The sequence below is a fragment of the Myxine glutinosa genome, chromosome 11, assembly GCF_964187855.1.
Source record: "Myxine glutinosa chromosome 11, kmMyxGlut1.1, whole genome shotgun sequence".
Classification (NCBI taxonomy): Eukaryota; Metazoa; Chordata; class Myxini; order Myxiniformes; family Myxinidae; genus Myxine; species Myxine glutinosa.
This window is the reverse complement of record NC_136271.1, coordinates 107001575-107019325: the sequence shown is the minus strand read 5'-3', so window position 1 is coordinate 107019325 and position 17751 is coordinate 107001575. Positions and strand designations below refer to the sequence as shown.

The window sequence follows — 17751 nt, the reverse complement described above, 5'->3', positions numbered from 1 at the left end:
AACACCTCACAGCCATAAAACACGAAATAAAAACACCTCACAGCCATAAAACATGTAATAAAAACACCTCACAGCCATAAAACACGTAATAAAAACACCTCACAGCCATAAAACACGTAATAAAAACACCTCACAGCCATAAAACACGTAATAAAAACACCTCACAGCCATAAAACACGTAATAAAAACACCTCACAGCCATAAAACACGAAATAATATCACCTCACAGCCATAAAACACGTAATAAAAACACCTCACAGCCATAAAACACGTAATAAAAACACCTCACAGCCATAAAACACGTAATAAAAACACCTCAGCCATAAAACACGTAATAAAAACACTCACAGCCATAAAACACGTAATAAAAACACCTCACAGCCATAAAGCACGAAATAAAAACATCTCACAGCCATAAAACACGAAATAAAAAACACCTCACAGCCATAAAACACGTAATAAAAACACCTCACCACCACAAAATAAAAAAACACCTCACAGCCATAAAACACGTAATAAAAACACCTCACAGCCATAAAACACGTAATAAAAACACCTCACAGCCATAAAACACGTAATAAAAACACCTCACAGCCATAAAACACGTAATAAAAACACCTCACCACCACAAAATAAAAAACACCTCACAGCCATAAAACACGTAATAAAAACACCTCACAGCCATAAAATATGTAATAAAAACACCTCACAGCCATAAAACACGTAATAAAAACACCTCACAGCCATAAAATATGTAATAAAAACACCTCAGCCACGAAATTGAAATCACCTCACCACCACATCATTTAAAAACACCTCACAGCCATAAAACACGTAATAAAAACACCTCACAGCCATAAAAACACGTCATAAAAACACCTCACAGCCACGAAATTAAAATCACTTCACCACCACATCATTTAAAAAACACCTCACTACCAAGTAATTCAAAACACCTCACCACCACGTAATTATAAATACCTCACCACCACGTAAATCAAAACACCTCACCACCATGTGATTTAAAAACACCTAACCACCACATCATTTAAAAACACCTCACCACCACATAATTCAAAATACCTCACCACCACGTGATTCAAAACCACCACAACGTTATTAAAAACACTTCTCAACTACGGAAACAAAACTTTGAGGGAGTCGTTAAGTGACAACACACACACTGCCCAGATGTGTAGCTATATAGATAAATGACTGTACCCGAGTTGCCGTATTGTCATAGTTTAAACCAATCATAATAAAAACAATTATTTTGCACAAATGTATTCGTAATATACGTGATATCACATTTTATAAACAACTGAAGTTGAAAACTTAAGTTGAAAAAAAAACTTTTCAAAAAGAATTCCCCCCCCCCAAAAAAAAAAAAAAATCGAAAATTTTTCAAAGAAAATACCTTTAGGACATACCGACGGGAGAGATATGTGCATACCAGAAGTTTGGTACGATTTCACAAAAGTTTGAGAAAGTAGTGCAGTGACAACACAACACAACACAGGACAACACAGGACAAGACAGACACTGCACAGATATATATATATATAGATACTAGCAGAAGTACCCGGCATTGCCGGGTGGGGGAGGGGAGGGGGAGCGGGAAGGGGAGGGGGAGGGGGAAGGGGAGGGGAACGGGGGGGAGGGGAGGAGAGGGGGGTAGGGGAGAAGAGGGGGGAGGGGAGGGAAGGGGGGAGGGGAGGGAGGGGAGGGAGGGGGGAGGAGGGTGAGGGGAGGGGGGGAGGGTAAGGGTGGAAGGGGGAGGGTAAGAGGGGAAGGGGTAGGGTGTAGGGGGAAGGGAGGGGGTAGGGTGGAGGGGGAAGGGAGGGGGAAGGGGAAGGGGGGAAGGGGAGGATGGAGGGGGGAGGGGAGGGCGGAGGGGGAAGGGGAAGGGGGAGGGGGAAAGGGAGGGCGGAGGGGGAAGGGGGAGGGGGGAAGGGAGGGTGAGGGGAGGGGGGGGAGGGCGAAGGGAGGGAGGGAGGGGAGGGGAGGAGGGTGAGGGGAGAGGGGAGGTGGGTGAGGGGAGGGGGGAGGTGGGGGAAGGGGGAGGGTAAGGGTGGAAGGGGGAGGGTAAGGGGGGAAGGGGTAGGGTGGAGGGGGAAGGGAGGGGGTAGGGTGGAGGGGGAAGAGAGGGGGGAAGGGGAAGTGGGGGGAGGGAGGATGGAGGGGGGAGGGGAGGGCAGAGGGGGAAGGGGAAGAGGGGCAAGGGAGGGGGAAGGAGGAAGGGGAGGGGGAAGGGTGGAGGGGAAAGGGGAGGGGGAGGGGTGGAGGAGGAGGGGAGAGGGGAGGGGGAGGGGGAAGGGGAAGGGTTAGGGGGGAAAGGGAGGGGTAGGGGGGAAAGGGAGGGGGAGGGCAGGGGGATGAGGGAAGGGGAAGGGTGGGGAATGGGGGGGAGGGGAGAAGAGGGGGGGGAGGGGAGAAGATGGGGGAGGGGGAGGGGGAAGGGGAGGTGGGAGGAGGAAGGGGAGGGAGGAGGAGGAGGGGGAGGGAGAGGGAGGGGGAATGGGGAGGGGGGAAAGGGAGGGAGAGGGGAGGGGGGTAGGGGGGAAAGGGAGGGGGAGGGGGGAAGGGAGGGGGAGGGGGAAGGGAGGGGGAGGGGGGGGGAGGGGGGGAGGGGGGGAGGGGGAGGAGGGAAGGGGAGGGGAGGAGGGAAGGGGAGGGGAGGAGAACAGGGGGGGGAGAGGGGGAGGGAGAAGAGGGGGGAGGGCGGAGAGGGGAGGGGGAGGGGGAGGTGTGAGGGGGAAGGGGGGAAAGGGAGGGGTAGGGGGGAAAGGGAGGGGTAGGGGGAAAGGGAGGGGGAGGGGGAGGGAGGGGGCAGAGGGAAGGGGAGGGGAGGGAGGGGAGGGATATAGATGGTTACTGGCAATTGATCACATCCACAAATGATGTAATCCACACAATTTATGTACTTTACATAACGTTAATAGGAATACATGGCCGTGTAGATGGGAAATACAGTTTGTTTGAAATACAGTTTGAAATTCAGTTTGTCTCATCTTCTGTCTCTCACTGTCTGGCCCTCGCCAGACGTTGTTGATTGGCGTTTTAGACGTGCCGTTCTCTCATCTTTTGTCTCTTGCTGTCTGAATCTAGAGACACGTTCTTGATTGGCTTGTCGATGGTGAAAAGTATCTTCATCGGTTTCATGGAGTCTCCGATCAGTGATTTTCCTTGCTCGGGAGGTTGAACGCGACAAATTTCTTTTCTTCGGTGCCATTGCCTTTATCACAGTCAGTCTTCGTCAAGATTGCAACTCTGCGTCATGTCATGGGCGTGGCCAATGTGGCCTCATGCTCCCAGGTGATTGGCTAACTTGAGCTCGAGAGAGCCATAAATGCGCTACGTTATGGCAAAAATTATGGATCTAAAGATGAAAGAAAAAAAAAACCTATGTGGTGTGAATGGCAATGGTCATTCGATATATTTTCACTTTTACGTTTTGGCTAACTCGCTCGTGAACCTGACGAAGATCCTGAGCGAGGATCGCTACGCTACGCTACGTTATGCTAACGCTACGTTAGCTACGCTACGTTACGCTACGTTCGCTACATTTTGGCTAAAAATATGGATCTAAAGATGAAAGAAAAAAAAACCTATGTGGTGTAAATGGCAATGTTCCTCGCTGAAATGTGAAAAAACGCAATCGCTTTTCGCTCTGAATTACGTGCGAACGCGTAACTGTGAGATTATGGCGGCAAGGTCGGAACATCACGTGATCGCTCTGAGCGAATCAGTGTGCTGCTCTGCCACCGGCTCAGATTCCGTGTATAATATTCCTCGCTGAAATGCGCTGAGGTAAAAATATGGTAAAAAAATATTATGAAATAATTTTTTTAGGTAGGCCATGTTCTTCCAGGCTCAATGGCCATGTCTATGCCAAATATCAAGCACGTGAGCCTCTCCGTTTAGGAGTCTATCGGTAACATTACACACACGCACACACACACACACACACACACACACACACACACACACACACACACACACACACACACACAAACTGTGTTTTATATATATAGATGGTCTGGCGGCGGGGATGGAACATCTCTGAGCGAATCAGCGCGCTGCTCTGCCACCGGCTCAGATTCCGTGTATAATATTCCTCGCTGAAAAAAAATCTATGTGAAACATGCTACTATCTATGCTAAATCATGCTAAATTATGCTAAATGCTAATCATGCTAAAATCTACGCTACTTGCTGTGAGTTTATGGCGGCAAGGAACATCACGTGATCGCTCTGAGCGAATCAGCGCGCTGCTCTGCACCGGCTCAGATTCCGTGTATAATATTCCTCGCTGAAAAAAATATGGATCTAAAGATGAAAGAAAAAAACCTATGTGGTGTGAATGGCAATGTTCCTCGCTGAAATGTGAAAAAACGCAATCGCTTTTCACTCTGAATTACGTACGAACGCGTAACTGTGAGTTTATGGCGGCAAGGAACATCACGTGATCGCTCTGAGCGAATCAGCGCGCTGCTCTGCCACCGCCTCAGATTCCGTGCATAATATTCCTCACTGAAATGCGCTGAGGTAAAAATATGGTAAAAAAATAAAATGAAATAATTTTTTTTAGGTCGGCCATGTTCTTCCCAGGCTCAATGGCCATGTCTATGCCAAATATCAAGCACGTGAGCCTCTCTGTTTAGGAGTCTATCGGTAACATTACACACACACACACACACACACACACACACACACACACACACACACACACACAAACTGTGTTTTATATATATAGATAAAAGAATTGAGATTTTAAAAAATGGGAGAAGAGAAGTGTACCTCATATTTAAAACTAGAACGGTACTCTATGAGAGTGTATACCTCCGACGGGCCGAACAGTTTACGTTTTGTATCCCACTGATCGGACAGATCTGGATTCGGACCTGAACCAAAAGCTAATCGGCTTGTTCTTGTCACTGGCCTAACTCATCTACCAAGTTTTGTCATAATCCATTCACAACTTGTTGAAATATCATGCAATACAGTATATCGTTTTGGCCCAATCACCCTGTGGTGATGAATCATTAAAAACATGAATGATGAATGCATGGATGAAAACTGGATGTTTGGATAAATGTAAACATCCCTTATGAAGATAATTAACAGGCTTATTAAAATAAAACAAAAACAGTAGTTATTCTTGGTCATCTATCCCTTGCAGGGGTCTTAAGCTTTGTTTCGGCCTGTTCAAAAATGCCTTGCCTTGGAATAGGCCGCAACGGTTTTTGCATGATTGAGCACTCAAAATTTATTTTTTACAGTGTAGCCCATTGGGCAAAGCCGTCTAGAACAGTGTTTGTCCGTCTGTATGTATGTATGTATGTAAGTATGTATGTATGTATGTATGTATGTATGTATGTATGTATGTATGTCCCCTGCAGTGCAAGGTTTGAGGTTTCATTCATATGATGCTGGCTCAATATATGCACAAGTTTCCTGTACTGTATTGCTTTTTATCTACATCTGATGCTTTATTTTCATTTCCAGAGAAGATAAAAAGGGAAGGGAATGGAGGAGACAAAATAGAGCAGCTGTAGTCAAAAGTGAACTGCAAAACTTAGCAAACTAGAATGGCACTCAGGAGAGCGCATACCTCGGCCAGGCTCAACAGGTTACATTTTGTATCGCACCGATAAGCCGGATCTGCATCCGAACCATCGTCCTTGTCACACACCAAAATGGAATTGGCTTGTGTTTGTCACCTACCCAACTCATCCACCAAGTTTCGTCCGAATCTGTCTATAACTTTTTGAGATATTATGCTATATGTCATTTTGGTCCTATCACTCAATGGTGAAAAAATCACTTTTAAAATTCCTGGATCTGAATCTGGATCCGCATTGTCACCAAATTCTAAGAAATTCATCGTTGTCACATACCCAACCTGTCCGCCAAATTTCGTCCGATTCTGGTCAAAACGTTTTGAGATATCCTGCTCACAGACAGACAGAGAAGCAAAGAGAGAAACAAACAGAGACAGACAAATAAATAAACAGACAAAAACAGAGAAACAAATAAACAAACAAGAGAAATGTCATGCAGAGCATAATACTTGCAAAATCCATCCCCCCACCCCCCCCCCCCCCCTTCGCACAAAATGTTGCCATGGATACATCAAATTGTCCATTTCATTAAGATTTAGATTGACGATCTTAATCAAAGCTCGGTTCAATCAGATTAGAATTGATTATTTTTCAGACTAAAATTGATGATTTTAGAAGCTTGATCTTAAGTTGACCTTTGACCTTTTGACCCTAAAATAGTTGATTTCCCAATTTAGTGACTCAATATACAAATGCAGTTCAACTTTCAAGTCAATCGGATGAAAAATGACAATTTTAGAAATCTGACTTCAAGATGATCTTTGACCTCAAAATCAATAGCCTTCTTCCTTATGACCAATTCTACCAGTTTCGTGAAGATCGGTTTTAAATTGTGACCTGTAGATGATTGACAGACAAACAGACAGAGTAACGCACAAGACCAACTGTTACGTGGTCCTCCCGGTAACTACCTGGTCTGGGTGACCCCCGGACCGTGGGAGGGACCCCGCCAGAAAGATATATGGTTTATACGCTTTCGTAACGCAATCAATATGAATTCCGGTCAAGAAGAAACCCCACACCAAGGATCCGGAATAATCAATAATATATTCCCTGAGCAATCAACAACCATCCACAATGCACAATCAATATTACACAGGTATAAACTCATCTACACAAACTCTAAGATGGCCATCTTATATATTCCTCACGTGAGCCCCACTCCTGACTCCCTCCGTGGTCAATGTCTCCCACAATGTCTCTCGTCTCCGCACACGGGCGGTTGAACGAACCCCGGGCGGACGTGCTCCAAACGTGCCGTCTCGTACCGGGGACAGCTGCTGCAGCGCACCTCCTTGCCAAGCAACGGGGCAAAACCCAGCGCGGCTTCCAACGCGCGCGAGGCCCCGAAGTGCGACCCGTACGCGTCCTTGTAGACGGGGCAAAACCAAGCGCGGTTTGTAACGCGTGCGAGGCTCCAAAGTGCGACCCGTACGCGTCCTTGTAGACGGTGACGGGGCAAAACCGAGCGCGGTTTTGTAACGCGCGCGCGGCCCAACGTGCGACCGCTTGGTTCCGTGCACGAACTCACGGGGACTTCACGTGTCCAAAGGTAGTTACGCGGCCAGGTAACTCCTCTCGCCAAACGGGTTTCGGAACGCCTCTGTTTTCCGCGCAGCGCAAGGTCGATTCCACCTTCTGTCGTCGCGGGGCGAGGAAGAAGAATCACCGTCCTTTTCTCTCCTCGTGTCTTTTCTTCTTCCGCTTCCGGCCACTTCCGTTTCCGGCCACCTGTTCCGAAGGGCTCCTGACCCTCCAATCACAACAACCCTTAATATACTACACACGGATAAGCAAAGACCTGAATGGTAATCCACATACATTCACATAAATATGTAACACTCCCCCCCTTCAAGAAAGAAAGTTTGAACCCAGCGAAAACTTTCTTTGCCGGCCCATTTGGAGAAACAAACCAGATCACTCAACCCCCCCCACATTATCAGTTCCCCCCGGGCCCCGTTATCACTTAAAAATAAAGCCACCAAAATTTCACCACAACCCCTCCAGATTACTCCCTCTGGACTAAGTACCAACAACGACATTGTCCCTGCCAAATCACACTCCATCTCATGACCCTCTGACTTTGACCGTCCGTATCTTGGGAATGAAGGTTAAGGGTTGATCCAAGATCCAAAGTTCAGCAACTCGATAGCACTTTTTCCGGGAGGCCAAGCCGAGTATTCACTACATGGATGCCTTTAGGAACGCGGAGTTCACGGTTAGTCCGTGCAGGAAAGTTCTCTACATGGGCGCCTTGAGGAACGTGGAGTTCACGGTTAGTCCGTGCATGAAAGTTCACTACCTGGACGCCTTTAGGAACGGCGTTCACGGTTAATTCGTGTAGGAATCTTGGCTCGGCGGCTCCGCCGCCTTCAGTGCTTCAACTTCTCAGAACTTCCCTAATAATTAGGGTGGGACCACTGGTCCCTGTAGTCCCATGAATAGCGGTCTCCTTCTCGGCCACCATTTTTCCAATCCTTCCTTCGGGAGCGGCCATAACTCAGGGAGCCTCCATAATAATATTGCTTGCGGCCACCACCAAAACTACCGCCCAGTTGTCCTCTCCTGTAGACCTCTCGACGCCTACGAAATGCCTTCCCTACTGTTATGGTCCGACCCTCCAAATCCTTGCCATTCCAATTCTTCTCTGCCTCTCTGGCGTCTTTTGTGCTGGCAAACGTGACAAAGCCGAACCCTCTTGACTGTTGCGTTTCCCAGTCTCTTACCAACCGCACTTCCACCAGCGGCCCATATCTGTTGAAGACAGAGGTCAGAACTTCTTCCTCTGTTTTGAAGTTCAGTCCCCCTACAAATAACTTGGCACTTTTGTCGCCATCCCGAGCTGGTGTGGCGTTATTTTCCCTGCTGGGCTCTTTACCAACCCTCAGGTTACCATAAACTTGACCCCCGGCCAAATCATTCCCGATAACCACAGATACACCCTCTACAGGAAGCGTGGCTTGTAAACCGACGGTGACCGGTCCTGACACCAAATCGGACTCCAAATGGATGACATGAAGGGGAGCACTAACACCGCCCCCGATCCCCTGTAAACGAACACTATCCCCCGTTGCCGTCTCCTCGGACCATGGCAAAATGCCTTCAAGCATTAAAGATTGATGTGCCCCTGTGTCCCTCAATATCCTAACCGGTTTCCGGTTAGTCGAGGCTCCATCCCGTGACACAAACCCCTCTGAAATAAATGGTTGGTACCCCTTTTGATGGCGATTTCTCACAATGGCCATTGCGTTTGGAGTCGTAGTAGTCGGACTCCGCTCTGGGTCTTCGCTTTTCATGCGGTAACAACTGGACATCAAGTGTCCAGGTTTCTTGCAAAAAGCGCAAGTAGGCCCGGAGGAAAAACTCGTGGTCTGCCTCAGGCCCCCCGAACTATAAGTTTGTCTTGGGCCCTCATCCCTCCGATTTCGAACCGGTGGGGTATCATAGTTGTCCCCATAATCATCTCGAGGCCGCCGCCATGTATGGTCGTTCTCCGCACCTGCTGTTCCCCACCTCCCCTGCGGAGATCTAGGCGAGGAGTTAGGTTCGTGGACCCCTATTCGGTGGGTTAAGGCATAATCATCTGCCATGGTGGCTGCGTCCCACAACTTTGGTACCTTCTTTTCCTGCAGGTACACTTTGATGTCCTCGTGGACACACTGCTGGAATTCCTCCACCAGGATCAAGTCCCGCAATTTCTCGAAGTCTTTCCCGACTCCTTTTGACTCACACCACCGATCAAACATGTTTTCTTTCACTCTGGCAAACTCCACATGGGTCTCACTCTCCCTCTTCCTGGCATTCCTGAATTTTTGCCTGTAAGCTTCCGGAACCAACTCATAGGCCTTGAGGATGTGCTTCTTCAGTACCTCATAATCTGCACATTGGTCCATTGGTAGCGCCGAATAAATTTCCTGAGCTTTCCCCACCAGCACACTTTGCACGAGTATGGTCCAGGCCTCCTCCGGCCAGTTTAATTGTCGAGCCACTTTCTCAAAGTGTGGAAAAAATTTCGCGACTTCTTTTTCACTGAACGGTGGAACCAGCCTCACATGTCTGCCCACATCCCAGGTTTTCTGGTTAGGTGTCGACCCCGTCAGCAAGGGTGGTGCCTCTCCCCGTTCTCACATTAACTCCAGCTCCTTGAATTTGATTTCTTGCTGAAGCTCCATGTCACGTTCCTTTAATTCCCTTTCCGCTTTTCTCTCCTCTGCTTCGAGGTCCCTTGCAGCTCTCCTCTCCTCTGCTTTTCTCCCTTCTAACCTTTCCTGGAGTTCTCGTTCCACTCTCCTTTCCTCTGCTTGTTTCTCTTCTCTCCTCGCTTCTGCTTTCCTTTCTTCTTCTGCTCTTTCCTTTTCTGCTTTCCTTTCTTCTTCTTTTAACCTTTCCTGGAGTTCTCGTTCCACTCTCCTTTCCTCTGCTTGCTTCTCTTCTCTCCTCTCTTCTGCTTTCCTTTCTTCTTCTGCTCTTTCCTTTTCTGCTTTCCTTTCTTCTTCTGCTCTTTCCTTTTCTGCTTTCCTTTCTTCTTCTGCTCTTTCCTTTTCTGCTTTCCTTTCTTCTTCTGCTCTTTCCTTTTCTGCTTTCCTTTCTTCTTCTGCTCTTTCCTTTTCTGCTTTCCTTTCTTCTTCTTTAATCCGTTCCTGGCTCCGTAACTGCAACTCCAGTTTCCGGAGCTCAACGTCTTCTGGTTCTTCGGGTAGCCACTCCCAGGCTAACTCGTCCCATTTTCCTAATCCCACCATAGATTGTATCACCGTGGCCTGCAACTCTGCCTTCCTCAAATTAGTTCGGACCTCCAAGTTAAAATGTTTGGCCAATTTCAAGAGGTCCGACTTTAGCAACGCTCGGAACTGTGCCTCACTCGGTGTTACCCCAAAGTTCTGTGCCACAAACGCCATGGTGCCTATCGTTAACACCTGTTAACCTTCACCCAAGACTTTACCCCAATTTCTCAAAAAAAAATATTTACCAATTAATAATTAATTAATAAATTTTAATTAATAAAAAATATTATTATTTTATTATTTTATACAATTTTAAATCCCGGACGTAGACCCAATTGCGAAACCGCAAATCGTAATTTGGACGAGCCCCCAATTCTGTTACGTGGTCCTCCCGGTAACTACCTGGTCTGGGTGACCCCCGGACCGTGGGAGGGACCCCGCCAGAAAGATATATGGTTTATACGCTTTCGTAACGCAATCAATATGAATTCCGGTCAAGAAGAAACCCCACACCAAGGATCCGGAATAATCAATAATATATTCCCTGAGCAATCAACAACCATCCACAATGCACAATCAATATTACACAGGTATAAACTCATCTACACAAACTCTAAGATGGCCATCTTATATATTCCTCACGTGAGCCCCACTCCTGACTCCCTCCGTGGTCAATGTCTCCCACAATGTCTCTCGTCTCCGCACACAGGCGGTTGAACGAACCCCGGGCGGACGTGCTCCAAACGTGCCGTCTCGTACCGGGGACAGCTGCTGCAGCGCACCTCCTTGCCAAGCAACGGGGCAAAACCCAGCGCGGCTTCCAACGCGCGCGAGGCCCCGAAGTGCGACCCGTACGCGTCCTTGTAGACGGGGCAAAACCAAGCGCGGTTTGTAACGCGTGCGAGGCTCCAAAGTGCGACCCGTACGCGTCCTTGTAGACGGTGACGGGGCAAAACCGAGCGCGGTTTTGTAACGCGCGCGCGGCCCAACGTGCGACCGCTTGGTTCCGTGCACGAACTCACGGGGACTTCACGTGTCCAAAGGTAGTTACGCGGCCAGGTAACTCCTCTCGCCAAACGGGTTTTGGAACGCCTCTGTTTTCCGCGCAGCGCAAGGTCGATTCCACCTTCTGTCGTCGCGGGGCGAGGAAGAAGAATCACCGTCCTTTTCTCTCCTCGTGTCTTTTCTTCTTCCGCTTCCGGCCACTTCCGTTTCCGGCCACCTGTTCCGAAGGGCTCCTGACCCTCCAATCACAACAACCCTTAATATACTACACACGGATAAGCAAAGACCTGAATGGTAATCCACATACATTCACATAAATATGTAACACCAACCAATCAATATACTTGAAAAATCTTCAATTTTAATGTTAGGTCAGTCTCTTGACTGCCACTGGAAACATGTAACTCAGTGCTACCTGCCGCATGGTCGGGCAGTCGGCGACTAAACTGGCTACCCTCACTGGCTCGCCAGTGGGGAGGGTGACTGTGACACCCCACAGGACTAAAAACAATACCTGTCAAAGGGCGGATGAGCTCCCTCTGGGAGCCAACGGCCATCCAGGAAGGAGATGGTGTCTCCAAAAAAACACTCATCCGGTTGGACCGGTTCCTTAGGTAGTAGGTTGAAGGCAGCAACCGTTCAGAGTGGTACTACCGTTCAGACTTAGGAGCGTTAAAGTGGTGCCTGGAACCATCTTACACTCTCCATGTCAGGATTGCTGAATTTTTTCTGTCTCACTCAAACTATAGCTACCGGGCTAGCTTTAATCTCTCTCTCTTGCAAGCAAACATCATACACTTTTCTTCAAACACTTTTCTTACTCATTTTCACTCCTCACCTTTACATTCTCTCTTTACTTCTCTTTCCTCTTATTTCCTCACATTGTCCAACTAAATATGAAAAAGTCTAAAAAGTTAATGGCCCCTAGTTCCCGGCATTATGGGGTGCGAAGAATCTCTGGTGACCTGCCTGTCTCTGCTATCAACGAGAGGGGGGGCTCAGGCAGTAGTAGTATCGGTCCCTCCCAAGACCCTTGCCTGTTGAATGAACGTGACTCTTTTTCAATTCATTTCACTAACATTCGTGGCCTTTCTTCAAATCTTTCCTCTGTTGAATATCATCTTGCAACTCACTCTCCTAATATATTGCTTCTCTCAGAGACCCAATTGTCGCACGACGTTCTTTTTAACTCCTTTAACATTTCAAACTACAATCTTCACTCACGATTCCGCTTCAAAGGAGGAGTGTGTGTCTACTCCAACATCAACACGCCTGCTGTACGCCTTGTGGACCTCGAATCTCCAAACTTTGATGTCATCTGGCTTAAGATTTGTCTCCCGACCATCACTGTTTTTCTCTGTTTCACTTACTGCTCTCCCAACTCTACAAACTTCACAGCTTTCTTTGACTATCTTAATTCTTGCCATGAGACCATGACATCCGAACACCCTCGAGCAGAATTCCTCTATTTAGGAGACTTCAATGTACATCACAGGGAGTGGTTGAAATCATCCCACACGGATGTTGGGGGAGTTGAAACTCTTACATTTTCCATTCTCAATGATTTGGAACAAATTATCACCCACCCTACCCATATTCCAGATCGTCATGAGCACTCGTCCAATACTTTGGATTTGTTCTTTACCTCTAATCCGTCGCGTTACAACTACACAATCTCACCTCCAATTGGTTCTTCTGACTACAATCGTGTAAACGTCACTTTACTTACCACCACTCCTTCGGCAACTGCTCCGACTAAACGCCAGCATTGGCATTTCAATAGCGCTGACTGGACTGGTTTACGAAACTTCTTTTCTGACTTTCCCTGGAAAGACTACTGCCTCTCCTCGGCCGATGCCTCTATCTCTGCTGAACGTATAGGTGAGGTTATTGTTGCAGGAATGGAGGCTTATATCCCTTTCTCTTTCAAGTTTACCTCTCCTACCAACTCTTGGTTCAATAATTCCTGCTCTACAGCCATTCGTGCACGAAATGCGGCATATTGCACATGGATAAACTCTTCTTCCTCCGACTCACATTCAGCCTTCATATCTGCTAGAAACCATTGCAAACATGTTATTCGTGAGGCGAAGCATTCCTTTATCCAAAATAAATGTGACAACCTCTCATCATCTTCCACTAATAGATCTTTCTGGTCATCAGCCAAAAGTATCTCCAACAACTTCTGTCGCTCTACCTTTCCTTCACTGTTCCGTTCTGATGGTACTATAGCTGTTTCTCCAACTGACAAAGCAACTCTTTTTGGTTCTCTTTTCTCCTCTAATTCCACTCTGGATGACTCCAACATTCCATCTCCCTCTGATTCACCCCATACCAATCCTATGCCCCTCCCTATCTTCTCTTTCCATGCAGTCAAAAAAGTACTCCTCTCTCTGGACATAAGCAAGGCATACGGACAAGATGGCATTCCTCCTTGTGTCTTGAAGGAGTGTGCTTCAGAACTTGCACCCGTGCTTGCTCGTTACCTTCGCAAAAGCGGAAGGTTATGTTTTGATCGCTGTGTATTTATTTGTATGTCTGTGTGTGTGTGTGTATGTTATTCGCATAACTCAAAAAGTATTCAACCGAATTGCATGAAATTTGGTGGGATGATTGGTTATTATACGGGACACATTTGATTAGATTTTGGGAGCAATCGGGTCAAAGGTCAAGGTCAAGGTCACGAAAAGGTCAAAATCGTATTTTTGTTGTTCTGTTCCCTACACTCCCATGCCAAGTACAGAACAGTAGCTGCGGCGAAGGTATGCGCTCTACCGAGTGCCCGTTCTAGTTTTTGTTTAAAAACCCAAACTTTTCCTCTTTCCTGGAAACATGCCTGAGTGCAGCCTATTTTAAAGTAGGGTGATCGTCCAAACCCTTCCAACTACCGTCCTATTGCTCTGACTTCTACTATTTCCAAAGTCTTTGAATGTCTTCTCAATAACCATTTCCTCAAGCATCTTGAATCCCACAGTCTTCTATCTGACCATTAATATGGCTTTCGCAAGGCAAGATCTACCGGTGATATCCTTTCTTACATTACGAATGTAAATGTAATAAAAACTGCAATTGATGAGCAATGCAAATAACTCGCAATGGTGGAGTAAAATATAGCCTAAAATAAAATATTGTAAAATAAAATGAGTAAAATAAAATATAGTATCCGGCCATAAAAACATTGCCTCAAAAAGAAAACCATGACAATTACAACTACATATGGGCAGGGTACAGCCCGAAGTGGAGATCGGTTTCTGAGGTTTGGGACATGGAATGTAGGGACAATGACAGGGAGATCAGGAGAAGTGGTGGAAGTATTGGTCAGAAGAAGAGTGGACATATGTTGTGTGCAGGAGACGAGATGGAAGGGAAGTGGTGTGAGAATGGTGAAGGGTAGGCACTAGGCAGGGACAGAAATACAAGTTTGTGTGGCAAGGGTGCCCGGAGGGCGTGAATGGTGTTGGTGTCCTGTTTTCTGAGGAGTTTGTAGACAGTGTGATGAGTGTGACGAGAGTGAGTGATAGGTTGATGATGGTGAAAATGATGATTGGAAAGCTCTTGGTGAACGTCATCTCGGGATATGCTCCGCAGGTTGGTCGGAGCGATGAAGAGAAGGACAAGTTCTGGTGTGCGATAGAGAAGCTGATGGAAAACGTGAAAGATGAGGAAGTTGTTGTGGTAGGAGGAGACCTAAATGGACATGTGGGAAGGAGTATGGATGGTTTTGAGGGAGTTCATGGGGGTTACGGATATGGTGTGAGAAATGGAGAAGGTGAAAGGATTTTGGAGTTTGCTGATGGAGCTGATTTGTTGGTATGTAATACTCAGTTCCAGAAAGAGGATAATAAGCTTGTTACATACACGTCAGGTGGGTCGATGACAACCGTTGACTACCTGATGGTGCGTAGGCGAGATAGGGGGCACCTCCGGGACACAAAGGTGATCCCGGGGGAGGAGGCTGTTTCACAGCACCACTTGGTTGTCTGCGACATAAGGGTGAAAGGTGCAAGGAGAGCTCGGCGGGTGAAGTACCAACCGAGAATGAAGGTGTGGAGGTTGAAAGAGGTGACAGTAAGGGAGGCATTAAAAGAGAGGCTGAGTAGGGTAGAGGATGATGTGGTTGAGCTTGAAAGTGGTTGGATGTCAATGAAAGATAGTCTGTTGGGAGCCGTTGGTGAGGTATGTGGATGGACAAAAGGACCACCGAAGCACTCGGAAACATGGTGGTGGGATGATGAAGTTGGAAAGAGGATTGACGAGAAGAGGAAGAATTTCAAGGAGTGGCAGAAGGCGAAGGGAACGGGAGCAGAAAAAGCAGAGCATGAAAGTTATAAGGCAGCCTTCTTGGCTGCAAAGAAAGAGGTAGCAAAGGCGCAGGAGGCATGTAGGAAAATGTTCGGAGAACGCTTGGATTTGGAAGAGGGTCAGAGAGCGGTATTCAGGATTGCAAAGCAGATAGCGAAAGAGAGTTGTGATGTGATGGGGGTGAGTTGCTTGAAGGATGAAGTGGGACAAATCGTTGTGGACCCAGATGGAATTAAAGGAAGATGGAAAAGATATATGGAAATGCTATTGAATACAGAGAATGAATGGGATGGCAACATAGAGAGTAACCCAGTTTTAGGACCGGCAGAGAAGATAACTGAGAAGGAAGTTGAGGAAGCGATAAAAGCAATGAAGAGTAGAAAAGCGGGAGGGCCGACGGGAGTTGTGGGAGATATGTTGAAGGCAGCAGGAAGTTGGGGTGTGAAGAGAATGACAGAGATATGTAATTTGGTGGTGAAAGAAGGCCGCATTCCAGTGGATTGGGAACTGAGTACCCTCGTCCCTCTATACAAGGGGAAAGATGACCCTTTGGAGTGTGGCTCGTACCGAGCGATAAAGTTATTGGAGCATGGAATGAAGGTATTGGAAAGGGTGTTGGAGAGGAGGACAGGAAGAAGGTGAAGATCGACGAAATGCAGTTTGGATTTATGCCAGGAAGAGGAACGACAGACGCGCTCTTTATTGTGAGGCAGTTGCAGGAGAAGTACATGGAGAAGAGGAAGAAGTTGTTTCTTGGGTTTGTTGATCTGGAGAAAGCATTCAATAGGGTTCCACGCGAAGTATTGACATGGGCATTGAGTAAGTTAGGAGTGGAGGAATGGTTGATCGGAGTAGTGATGGCAATGTACAAAAGAGCGCACACAGCTGTAAGGACGAAGGACGGGAACAGTGGTGAGTTTGAGGTGAAGGTGGGAGTGCATCAGGGGTTGGTACTAAGTCCACTACTATTTGTAGCTGTGATGGAGGTGCTGGCTCAGAATGTAAAGGAGGGTTTACCGTGGGAGTTGTTGTATGCAGATGATCTGGTGTTGATTGCGGAAAGTATGGATGGACTGAAGGAAAAGATGAACAAGTGGAAACAATGTATGGAGACAAAAGGTCTGAAGGTGAATATCGGAAAGACGAAGGTGATGGCAAGTGGTAAAGCATGTGGTGAGGTGGAAAGAACTGGGAAGTGGCCATGTGCTGTGTGCAGGAAGGGTGTCGGAGTCAACTCCATTCAATGTACAATGTGCGCTGAGTGGGTTCATCAAAAATGTGGTGGTCTGAGAGGGTCATTAACCAGTGTGGCAGCTACATTCAAATGTGAGGTGTGCACAGAGGGAGCTGCAGATGGAGGAAATGTTGAGTTGGATCTTGGAGACGGCGTGAAGCTGGAAGGTGTGAAAACATTTTGCTACCTCGGAGACATGCTGATTGGAGAAGGTGGATCAGACTCGGCAACGGTTGCTGGAGTGAGATGTGCATGGAAGAAGTTTCGGGAACTGAGTGGCGTGCTGATGAGGAGGGGGAGTGTCGTTGAAGCTGAAGGGAAAGGTGTATGCTGCATGTGTGAGAAGTGTTATGATTTTTGGGAGTGAGACATGGGTAATGAACGTAGAGCAGCAATGAAGGCTGGAAAGGGTGGAAATGCGAATGGTTCGGTGTATGTGTGGAGTATCGTTGAGAGAGAGGAAGACAAATGATGAATTGCGAACGATGATGGGAATAGAGCCTGTGATTGATGCTGTGAAGAGGAACAGGTTGAGATGGTTTGGTCATGTGTTGAGGAAGGATGAAAGGGACTGGTTGAGAAGAGTGATGGAAATGAATGTAGAAGGAAGTAGCGGACGGGGAAGACCGAGAAAGACTTGGCTAAAGATGGTAGAAGAAGAAATGCGGGCAAGGGGGTTAACAAGGAGAGATGCAGAAAATAGGACAAAATGGAGAAGATTGTCATGGGGACCGCAAGGCTAACCCCCGTTCTCGCAGGGAAAATGGCCTTAAAATGCATGTTGTTGTTGTTGTTGTTGTTGGAGTAAAATGAGAATCCCAGGAAGAACAGAACAAAGTTCTCATGCATCCATGGTTGTACAT

At 47.2% G+C, this 17751-nt stretch overlaps 1 protein-coding gene across 1 annotated transcript in view; it reads right to left on the bottom strand.

Moving 5' to 3' along the window:
• LOC137437024 (complement C3) overlaps window positions 1–17751 on the bottom strand; it is a 228461-nt gene that overhangs the window by 105526 nt on the left and 105184 nt on the right. The window lies entirely within an intron of this gene.